This window comes from Miscanthus floridulus, chromosome 8 (assembly GCF_019320115.1).
Source record: "Miscanthus floridulus cultivar M001 chromosome 8, ASM1932011v1, whole genome shotgun sequence".
Taxonomy (NCBI): Eukaryota; Viridiplantae; Streptophyta; class Magnoliopsida; order Poales; family Poaceae; genus Miscanthus; species Miscanthus floridulus.
In genome coordinates, this window is record NC_089587.1 from 126,158,217 (window position 1) to 126,169,740 (window position 11,524).

Consider the following 11,524-nt stretch of genomic DNA (forward strand, 5'->3'; position numbering starts at 1 on the left):
TTAGAGAGGTATGGAAAAGTGGCATATCGCTTGAAATTACCAGAACATCTCGCAGCTGTGCATGATGTGTTCCATGTTTCTCAATTGAAGAAGTGTCTCCGAGTGCCTGAGCAGAATGTTGAGGTTGAAGGAGTGGAACTTGAACTAGATCTGACCTATTCCGAATATCCTATCCGAGTTTTGGATCAGAAAGAATCGTGTTACTCGAAGAAGGACAATCAAGTTCTACAAGATACAATGGAATCAACATTCAGAAGAAGAAGCTACTTGGGAATCAGAAGATTACTTATTAGAAAAATTTCCTGGAGTTTCTTGCGTCAATATAGAATAGAGTAATGTTAGTTGAGCTCGGTTGTTACCAGTTGTGTTTTGTATAGGGACCTCAACTATTTTATGGACATATTTTGTGTGTGTTCTTGCGACACATTTCCTTTTCCATTACTTACCCTATGGCTTTGAATCTCGGGGCGAGATTTCTTTTAGGGGGAAGGATTGTAACACCCCGGGTGTTTAAATATTAAAAACAGGACATGTCATCATATGCATTGCAAGGCATTGGTCATATTGCAAACTTTGATATGCATTCACTAAAACAAGTTTACATTTATGTTATGAGTGTTGAATTGAATTGTTTGAATCAAGTTCAAAATTTGGTTTGGATTTGGAATTTTCGAGAAAACCCTGATTTTCAGCATTTAAATTCTACCCTGAAAACTCATTTCAAAATCTAAGCATATTTTGGGGTTGAGCCTAAAAGCAAAAGTGTAGATCTTGTCAAGTTATACAAAGTTTGTTTTTGGAGTTTTCAATGTTATTATGAAAAATTTGAAGTAATTCGAAAAGGCGTAATTCGTTAAATATCCCCTATTTGAATTCAAAAGTTCATTTCAAAATGTAGACCGAATTAGGGGTTGGTTATAAAAGCAAAGTTGTAGAACTTTGAATTTTGAACAACTTTTATTTTTGGAGATTTTTTGAGTTGTTATACAAATTTGGGAGTAATTTGGAATTTAAAATGAATGGCAAATTTGTAATTAAGGTGAACAGTGGCCGCCGCTCTTGCTACACCGCCGGCGACCTTCGGTTTGCTTCCAGGCGCGGTCGTGGCCGTCTTTGGCGTCATGCTGGCGCTGGTGAAGGCCACAGCGCAGCTTCTTTTTGCTTCTAAGCCGCTGCTATTTAGCCTGAGTCGCCGTCGTCGTCGCTCTTTCTTCTCCTCTAGCTTTTGCCGTCGCCACTAGCCATAACTCCGGATGAGCTCCTCACTATCGCTTTAGCGCACTCCAGCCAGCTGCAAAGCTTGTCATAGCTCTGCACCTGCTACTTGCGCACCCAACCAACCTGCTTTTGTTGCTTGACTTCAGCCGGGAACTCGCTAGGCACAGCTCTTCTTCTTCGCAGGCCGGCAGCACCCCCGTGGTATGCGCGTCGCCTGTGGCCAGCGCGCTGCGGTGAGTCTCTGTCCTTGCTGAGCCATGATTCAGTTTCACACGATGCCATGGTGCTTTGTACCTTGATGCTTGATCAAATTGTCCACCGTAACCACCGGGACTTCGCCAGTCGACTGTTGCTCGCGCCGCCGTAGCTGCTGTGATCGTCAATCTTCCTCTCCGTTGATCCTCCTGGCTCGGTCATCGACTCCAACGTGATCGGGGTGAGCTCCTGAGTCTTCCTAGGCTAGTTGTTTAATCGCTACCAGGCCTTGTTTTGCCAGCGTAATGCGCCACCGTGCCGACGTGTCCGCCATGGCCGGTGCCGTGCTCATTGGTGCCGCAATCGATGCAACTAAGGACGTCAGTTGATGCGTAGAGTCGTGGGGAGCATGTTAGTGCAATTGCCTTCGCCGTTGGTCTCACCGGCGGTGAGTTTTCGTCGGTCAGCGCCTGTCGCCAGTCGTGGTCAAGGTGGGAGGTAGACGATGACGGGTGGGGTCGGGATGTCAGTGACTGTGTAGTTAAAAAATGGATTTTCTATTTTCAGGAATGAATGAATAGTGTCTATTTTTGTTATTTTTGTGTAGATTTATTTAGAGCTCCAAATATTATGAAAATTTTTGTGTGACTTCTCTGTGATGTATAGTATTTAAGAAAAATATGAAATAATGTTTTTCAGTACTTTTTGAATGTGATGAAAATTGCTCAATTTATTAATAAATGGATTTCCATGATTTTTCTAGGCTTATTTAATTGTCCAAAAATTATGAAATTTGTTTTGCCACTTACTTATCATGTGATAAACATTTACAAAAATTTTGAGGTCAATTGGAACAAGTTGATTTATTTCATAATTATTAATTAAATAATTAATTCATAAAAGCAAATAGTAACCTTTAGTGATTTAGGTTTTGTTTGAATTTTTGATTGAGTGATGTCCTTGGGTCATTAGTTGGTAATGATCTTTGGCAATTGATGTTAGTATTCCGAAAGGTTTAGTTAGTTTGACTTGTAACTGTACCGCGAAGGAAAGTTGTATTCCAGTTGTTAACTTTTGCATCCATCATCGAGCATCATGTTTCGTATTCCGCATCATGTTAAACATGGCATTGTTACTATGTGTAGTGAACGAAGGTGAACACAGTGGTAGTTAATCAAGTTGTGGAGGAGGTTAATCTAGTCTGTTGAGGTCAGATCGAATACTTGTGGAACGTCGCAGGAACCAGACTTTTCCGTCAACGAAGGCAAGCCCCGGATGCATACAACCCTACCTTGTGTTTTACAAATTAATTTCGCTTTTGCTTTTCTACACTGCATTAAATGATTAAGGAGTTAAGTAAAAGCCTAATTGGTGCATTACCTAACATTGTTTTTTTCCGTATCTACCTTGTTACCAGTTTTACATAGTAAATGTCTAGTTATGCTTAGCCATGCTTAGACAGATCAAAGTCGGGTGATTACCTGTCATCTGTGAGTTTCAAATGGATCTTTGGTTACTTATGTTATCATGAGATATGAGAATATGAAGTAATAAATCTAGACCGGGCGGATTCAGGTATGTGAGAGCCACAAGACGTGGAGGTCTTGTGAGCGGGTTCTTTCCGCCTGTGTCAATTAAGGTCCGTCCGTTGTTGAACTGTGTGCGGTGAGACTTTATAGTACTAACCACATACTCCGGTAAGCCTTAACTTGGCGATTCTATTACGAGAATGGCTACTCGCGCACTAGGAGTGGAGAGATGGCGGGAATAGCGCGTACCCACGTGGCAATGGGCTAGATTGGTGGAGTACTATATTCTCAGGTGGTGCGGACCCGTTCTTATTTTAGAGGATCCGAGAGTAGGTTGATATATGTAGGTCGGGGACCTGCATATGTCGTGTGGTCTGGAATCCCCAGCTAGGTTATAATCGTTTCGAATCAGTCGTTGCTCCTCGGTTATGGAGACTCACTTCTCTGTTTATCATCATAGTTTAATAACTGGAACTTAAGGATGGTTTGAGAAGATGTTGGATATGAAGTTCATGATCTCATTACGGATCATGGCAGATTCATATGTGGTTCTTATAAAGTTTTAAATGTCAAATTAAAGAATTTTGTTAAAGAGCTTTTACACAAAATAACTTTGATTATTGCTAAAGCTATACCTTGAATCCCTGAGCCTGCATTCCTGAGTTTATCAGTTCTTATTTCGATTAAGTCTTGTTGAGTACTTTTGTACTTAGGGTTCATTGACCCTTGTTGTAGGTGAGCCTCATGAGCAGATCTATTTTGGATCAGTGCTGCATGACTATTATTCGATCTGACGATGAGAAGTAAATGTGTGGCCCTTGGGACAGGGCAGTTTAATTGTGTGTTTCGTATATTATATAATGCCACTCCACTACTACTATGGTTTGTAATAATTATCGAACTTAGTTTGTAAGGTTTGAAACAACTGGTTTGTAAACTATGTTATCGTAAGACTTCCGCTATTTTTACTCTGATGTATATATTTGAATAAATGTTGTAATACTGCAATGACTCTGTAATGTGATCCTGCTCGGAAATCGTGGATGATTTGGGGTTCCCAAGGACACCCGACAGACTTCTTAAGTTACCAGGAACATATGCATGGAAGTCAAAGGTCGTTGGACAGTGACAAGTGCATGTGGGCCCATATAATTTAGGAGGTTCTGCCACAGTGCACCTCAGCATATGAAGTCAAAACATGAGGTGGATTAACAAAGGTTTCTCGCATAAGGAGTTTCATATCATTCTAAGTTTGAGATTTATCAGAAGGATCTAAAGACTCCCACCAAGATAAAGTAGAATATCGCAAAACAGTAGCTGCATTTTTTACCTTCCTCCTTGGATGCATAAAGCGAGTAGCAAATATGTTATCTATAGCAATTTCCCACTCTATGTACTCATCAGCACCTATACCATCATAAGTCGGTGGATACGAACAACCTATCAGTGTTAGAATCAAACAAGAAAACACACAAGTATGTATTTTTCTATGAACTACTATAGGATGTGGTCAAGGAGTAAAGTCACACAATCTCAAGCGTCTTACCACTGGTCTTACAAGTGTTCTTACCAAAGTAACAAGCGGTGCAATTGGTCGGTGACTATGATACCATTGTAGCTTGAGTGTAACAGTTGCAAGGTGAACCTGTACTTGGTTAGAAGAAAGTGGAGCTTGGATAGGCACAATATACTAGCAAGGAATAGCAATAATTTAATTCAAAAATTGCAAGATTAAAAAGTAGTCCCAAGCTAGTCTATGTCGCCAGCCTAGACTTGTCCTGGACCTAGTTCAACAAGCAACAATATCTCTGCACAAGGACTAAATAGGATGCAAGCACTTCTAAATTTTTTTCACCTTCCTTTTCCTCTTCTTTTTTATTAGGTGTGGCTCTTTTTTCACCTCTTTGCCTTTTTATGTGCGGCTTTTTTTTTCTTGCACTAATTGCCTTTTGCTTTTTTATTTCTTTCTTTATTCTCTTTTACCAAGAGTGCCGCAAGGTACAAGCTTCAAATATATCTTGCAGTATACAAACTAATGAGATGCAAGACTCAAATCCTAAGGATCAAAGGTAGCACGATGTCCAAGCTTCCAAAAGTCGCTATCCAAAACCCAAATGTGTATGCCAAGGAAGAATCCAAATTGAATGCAAGCTTCCTATTCTTTCTCTTCTCCTTCACGTGCTACTGCCTATTTCCTATTTCTTTTGCTTCTAATGATCACATGTTCTCACATATATGGATGGTAAACCTGACGGCCTCTTTTTTTCTCACCGAAAACAACAACACTGTTTTCTTTTTCTTCAACACAAAAAACAGGACTGAGTAGTAAAGAACCAAAGATCTAGAACAAAACCTAAAATGACGAACACAAGCAACGTAACAAGGGACGACCGTTCAATAAAGCAAACTAAAATTAAAAATATTACAACTGGCACAAAGGGGTTGTAGGACAAGAAATATGTGGTGGTGTATTTTTTTTGCTTTTTCTGGACTTTAGGTAATGCAAAAATAGATTCAATCTAAAGGGGAAAACAAAGGTATACCTAACTGGGCAACAAGGTCTCTAATACCACTTGATGTAGACAAGGCCTGATCTTCCAAAAGGTATGATAGCATCGATTGGTGGAGACTCGACATTCATGATCTAGGCTTCGAACCAAGACTGATTCAGACCCCCGCAACCGTTACACCACTGCTCCATTGGTTATCAACCACGCGAACGCGATTGACCTCGCCGAGAAGGCTTTCCTATAAGCGAATCAAGAACACAAGCAAGAATAGGATGAACATAATTTGAAATTGCAAATAAATATGAGGCTTGTGAAAATAAGGAGTTCAAGTCTTTATTCGAAAGGACTAATCACCATAGGTGAACAAGATCAAGAATTAAGGCCCTGGTTCATAGCAAATAGCCTTGGCGGCAAAGTTGCAGCAAAACGACGTCTGTTTCACAAGGAAATCAAGAACTAAACAAAAGCCAAACTCTAAGGAGAGCAATGGCTGCTAATTATAGAGCCCCGGACGTCACCCCCCTAGACGCGCCCTCTAATGGGCCCAAACACGATACATGGTCCAAAAGACCAAAAGATGGTGTCGTAGCACCCTGGCAGATTGAGATGCTGACTTGTTTTGACGATTCCCATAGATTCCGAAGGGCTTTTTATGTAAGACCACTTGCATAGGCTTCCTTATCTAATTAGGATTCCATCCATATGTGGATCGTCAAAAACAGGACACCGTATGTGACCTGGGCATCATTTTTAGTACGTGCTGCTCCTGGACTCCGAGACGGGCTCGAACTTGAGTTGCTTTGGGTCTCCACCTCGAGGACTCGAACTAAATTAGCCTTGGGCCTCCTTCTTGACTTGGACACCTTTGCTGGACTCCTACCCCTCCATACCATGTGCCAAACATGGTCATATGCATGGGTGTCATGTCCTCATCAGCGGTGACCGCGCCCGCTTCGCCTCCCGTTCGTCGGCGGCGTCTGCGCTCGCCGCACGCTTCCCCGGCACGAGAACCACGGCATGGCTCTCCGCCTCCTGCTCATCGCCAGCAGACATTGCCGTAGGGTCATGACGCTCCACCGAGGTCACAATGACCTCCCAGCTTTCCTCCTCATCGGAGAAAACCATGTCATCCACATCTGTGGGATCCTCCGACTCGAGCTCGGACTCGACGTCGCTCTTATTTTCCCCATCCTTCACGTGCCGGGCAATCTCCTTCTCCTTCTTATCTACTGAGCCACCTCGGCTTTCTTTTTCTTCCTGGCATCCACTGCCTCCTTCTAGGTGGCCTGCCGAGCCACGCCCTCCGGCCCCTTCGGAAGGTGCGGCCAGGACCTATAAGCATCAAGCCCCTACGCAACAAGCGACTCAAGATCAAAAAAGCAGGAAAGCAAAGGGATAAAAGAACATGAAGTAAAGAGAGAGGAGCTAATGTGAGTACGTGTATGGAACACACGACTGCAACTTGTATTTGTAAGACGTAGTAATTTGCCTTTCAGCCCTCTTTGCAAAATGAACCAACTCGGTGAGACATGTGTAGGTTGTCATATCCACTTTATCAACAATGGGTTTATTGAGGCCAACTAGAAACCGAGCCATTGTGGATTCCTCATCTTCAGTTATCCCTGTACGAAGTACACACATTTCCAATTCTTGAAAATATTCATCAATAGTACGAGTACCTTGCACAAGACGTTTCAGCTTCAAATGTAGATCACGAGAGTAATATGCTGGAACAAAACGACGTCGCATTTCTCTCTTCATGTCTTCCCAAGTTATATGAACATGCCCAACTCAATGGCTACAAGCTTTGCCTTCTTTTTAGCAGAGTATTCATACAAATCAAATATTTGTTCCACCTTGGTCTCCCATTCAAAATAAGCATCAGCATTCTCCTGTCCGCTGAAAGGGGGAATAGACACTTTCACGTTTCTTAAACCATCATCATTACGACAACGATGGCGGTCACGATAACCATGATGGCCACCACCATGTCGATGATCATCCATGTCGGACAACATATCATCATCACCATCATAATCTCTACCTCCAACTAGAACGCGCCGAGCACGACCAAAACCATTGCCAAACCCACCACGTCCATGTCCATGACCAGCGGCACGACGTGGTGCCTCGTTATCCTCATTGTCATCATCCTCATTTGGTGGTGGTTCTCTATGAGGCATGTTCAATTGGAGAGTTTGTAGTTGTTGCATCAAATCATTCATTTGTGTACGCAGCTCCTGGAATTCCTCCACCAAAATAGCGGCACCATCTCCATGTCCTACCATATTAGTAGAGGGAAAAAAGGACAATATATATGTGGAATCACTCCCTCACCACTTGCTGAACATGTTCTTTCTCTTCCTAGAAAGGGCAAGAACCGGGGCTGCAATCTATAGTGGAAGAGTGAAGAGACTACGGTGCAACAGCTCACGGTGCTTTTAAGTGGAGCTTGGTGGGGTAATATGTAAATGGAATGCGCTGAAATGTAGTAATGCAAAACCGAATAATAATCCAAGAACTCAAGTCTAAGTTGCTGAATATAAAGGAAAAGATGCTCAAAGAAAGGAACAAGATGTAGGAAGTGGATAGATGAACACCAATTGCACCAACCGAAACTTGTTGCTGCCCAAACCCCTTTGTGGTGTGCTGAACACAATTCTCTTTTATTTCTTTTCTTTCCTTTTTTTTGAACAAGAACTCGTTGTTTTCAGTCCTTCTTTTGACCCATATACATCTTTTCTTTTAACCTTTGTGAGAAACGCAACACAACTTTGAACTAAAGGGGCACATAAGGATCAACTAAGATGGACGGCGCAGCACAAAAACAAGAACTCGGATGGGGAATTTGTGGCGGGTAGAAAACAAGGGTGGAACGGGTGGTTTTTTAGTTATATATATGCAGCAAGCAATGATGATTAGAACAAGGGTGGGATGGGTGGGTACATGCAGCATGCAATTTGATGATTAGAACAATGATAACAACTAGAATGATGTGGAAAAGAAAAATTCAGCAACTAGACAAATCTTAAAGGATTAAAACTCGATAAAGCAAACTACAAAATCAGTAGCACGTATGAATTTGGGCTGTAGGTTTTCTTTTTTGGCTATTAGTGGACAGTAGGTATATAAACTCTATCCTACCAAAAATAAGAACAATCCTAACGAGTAAACGGAGGCTCTGGTACCAGATGATGTGCACACGTCTATGCAGCACATGTAGCAAGTTGTTGTGGCCCGATCTTCTCGTAGGATCTACGAACTTGATAAATTGTCATTGCGCGACCTGGTGAAGAGGCAATGCACCGCGAGGCTGTCCATGCGACGAACTACCAAGACAATCACCCTTCCATGTACCGACGAACAGCCCACGCAATCACACCGTATAGACGTGAAGGCACAAACTGGGTGAACCGCAGTTCGGCGTTCTACAACTCCCTTAGGAATCGAAAGAACAAGTTTGCAAGCCTCTCAAGACTCACGCTAGAACAAGAATTCCAAGAGTTGGTATTTCTGAAATTGCAATCACGAGTTCCTATTCACGTCATCCATTACAGGGATATATAGCACTAGTGGAGTTTCAGTTTGGTGGAAAATAATTGAGAACATGTAGTGGGAAGTTGCAGCACTACTTTTATTAATAACCAAGCCTAGTAGGGCGCCTAGCTAGTTGGTATTCTCTGCATGCATGCTGGAGCGTGTGTGGATAGCAACCTAGTTGCTGGTTGCATGCATTCCTAACTCCCAAATTATTTGCTTGCACTTCAACGGCTGATATTCATGGTAGCTGAATGGCCTTTCCTCTCTCATGCACGTCCAGGTTCCATGCATATATTTGGCGAGCAGAATCCATCATCATCCCATGCTTGTTCGTGCACTCCATCATTCCTAAGAACATTGAAACAAGTACTCAAAAGCATAGGTTCATTCAATGTAATCTGATTATTAATCATAAGGTTAGCGTTCACCTGAGAATGAATTTCCTTCTCCAATTGTTTAGCTCTACTCCTTGTAATTGGACCAGCTATATCAAGTGTAGCTTCATTTGGAGATGAGTGAATGCTAGGAATGTCTTCATTAGGAGCATACCAGCTTGGACACCGTCGAGGCATTGAGAGGTCTGGGCTTCCCATCGACCTTCTCTTTGGGCTTCAGCTACAGCACCCAGTCAAGGCGACTCCAGACCTCGTCATTCGGCAGCTCCTCTGGCGACGCACGATCGGGGTCCGACGGGCCACCGTACCTCCACATCAGTCGCGCCCTCTCCGCCAACAGAGCAACCCAGCGACAATAGAGTGTGTGGAACACCCGCACCCCATCAAGGCCACGCCACATGAGCTTCTAGAGCTCCACCTCAATGATCTCCACCTTCTTCTTCTCCCGATGGGAACAACCCCATGACCAACTATCCCTCTTCTCTGGCCTCCCACCGGTGAATGCCGGGAACGGCGCCTCCGTCGGATTCTTGATATAAAACCACTCCCCGTGCCACCCCCCGTTGGAGTCATAGGGGATGTATGCAGGATACGAGCCCCCCGTGCTCGATTTTCTCTACAGGGCAAAACCCCCCACCAACGCGACCTCGGGTGGATTCCCCACCGGCAAAGCTCGCCTAGAGAACAGCTGCCGGAAGAAGTCCACGTGTGGCTCCATCCCGAGGAAGGCCTCGTAGACAGTGACAAAGCCGATGATGTGCAGCACCCCCATCGGATTGAGGTGCTATAGCTCTAGACCCCCACTCATTGAGGAGTCCACATAGGAACCAATGCGTGGGGTATCCTAACCCACGCTCATGGAAGGCGAGAAAGGAAACCACCTCACCGTGCCGAGGTTGCGGAAACTCCTCCCTCCCAGGAGCCCTCCAGTGCGCCGCTTCCTTCGGCGATAGAAACCCCTTCATGGTGAAGGCCTTCAACACCGACTCCCTCACAATGGATGACCTCCAGTCCAACATCTCGCTCCGGGTTCATGAAAGGATTTGTGAGTTTTTCCTCTCCCTCGCTCTCTCCCTTTTCTTTCCTAGGAACCGCCACGACTCTCAAACACTCTCGGCAAGAAGGAAGATGAGAAGAGGTGGTGGATGAGGAAAAGGCAGAGGAACGAAGCAAAAAGACTTATCCCTTCTCCTACTTAAGGAAAAAGGCGCAGCAGTTGGGGAAAGGCGAAATGACAGGTGAAAACCCTGCTCTCTTCCCCATTTAATGCAGATGGGATACGATGGGATGCGCCCTGGCTGATGAGACACGCCCTGCCCGATGAAATGGCCCTTGAACAGACGGGACGTGGCCTAGGTATGGCCCACCACTACCGCACGCCAAGCACAAGAACCAAAGCACCACCGCACACAGGCAGCCCTCCACATCCCCAGGTGGAACTTGGAAAAAACACAAAACAAGATCTTCGGCAGGAGAGATCATCGGGCTTCCTAAGTCGATCGAACGGCTTAGGAAAAATACCGAGAGACAGGTAAGGAGTAAAGGGATGTCCCATGTAGGCCATGTCGACTCCATCATGAACGACGAGCACGGGTCCCGGTCGGACATCTCTGATTGGAGCTCTTCAAACCCCGTCACTTGAGTCATCAAGGTAACACTACTGACCCCCGCTATTTCTTTATAATCATTTCATACATCCATACACGCATTCATTCCATACGCCCATGCCCCCGGATGATTCGGGCCCTGAATCGCCTGGGGGCTCGGGAACTAAACCATCGCACATGCAGCAAAATACATCACAACGCTCTATGTTGCATCATGGAGCAGTAGTTGCCTCATTCGACATGAGCAATGATCGACGGGGGTTCGAAGGCCGGCCCATGAAGGGCTCGAGGCCGCCCCACGTCAAACAGAGCTAGGGGATAAAACATAGATGAGCCCCGTGCGGCTCTCACCCCATCTGCCCCAAAGCAGATAGGGTCATCTCATCCTTCTCACTCGATCCTAAACCTCTTGCCAAGCCCACAGAATCTCCATCGAGGGGAGGCCAGTAGGCCACTCGGATCGGTCTCCAAAATGATTCAGGCATCTATTGAGTTATAGGTAAAGTAGTAGTGGAATGTCACAAGAGGGC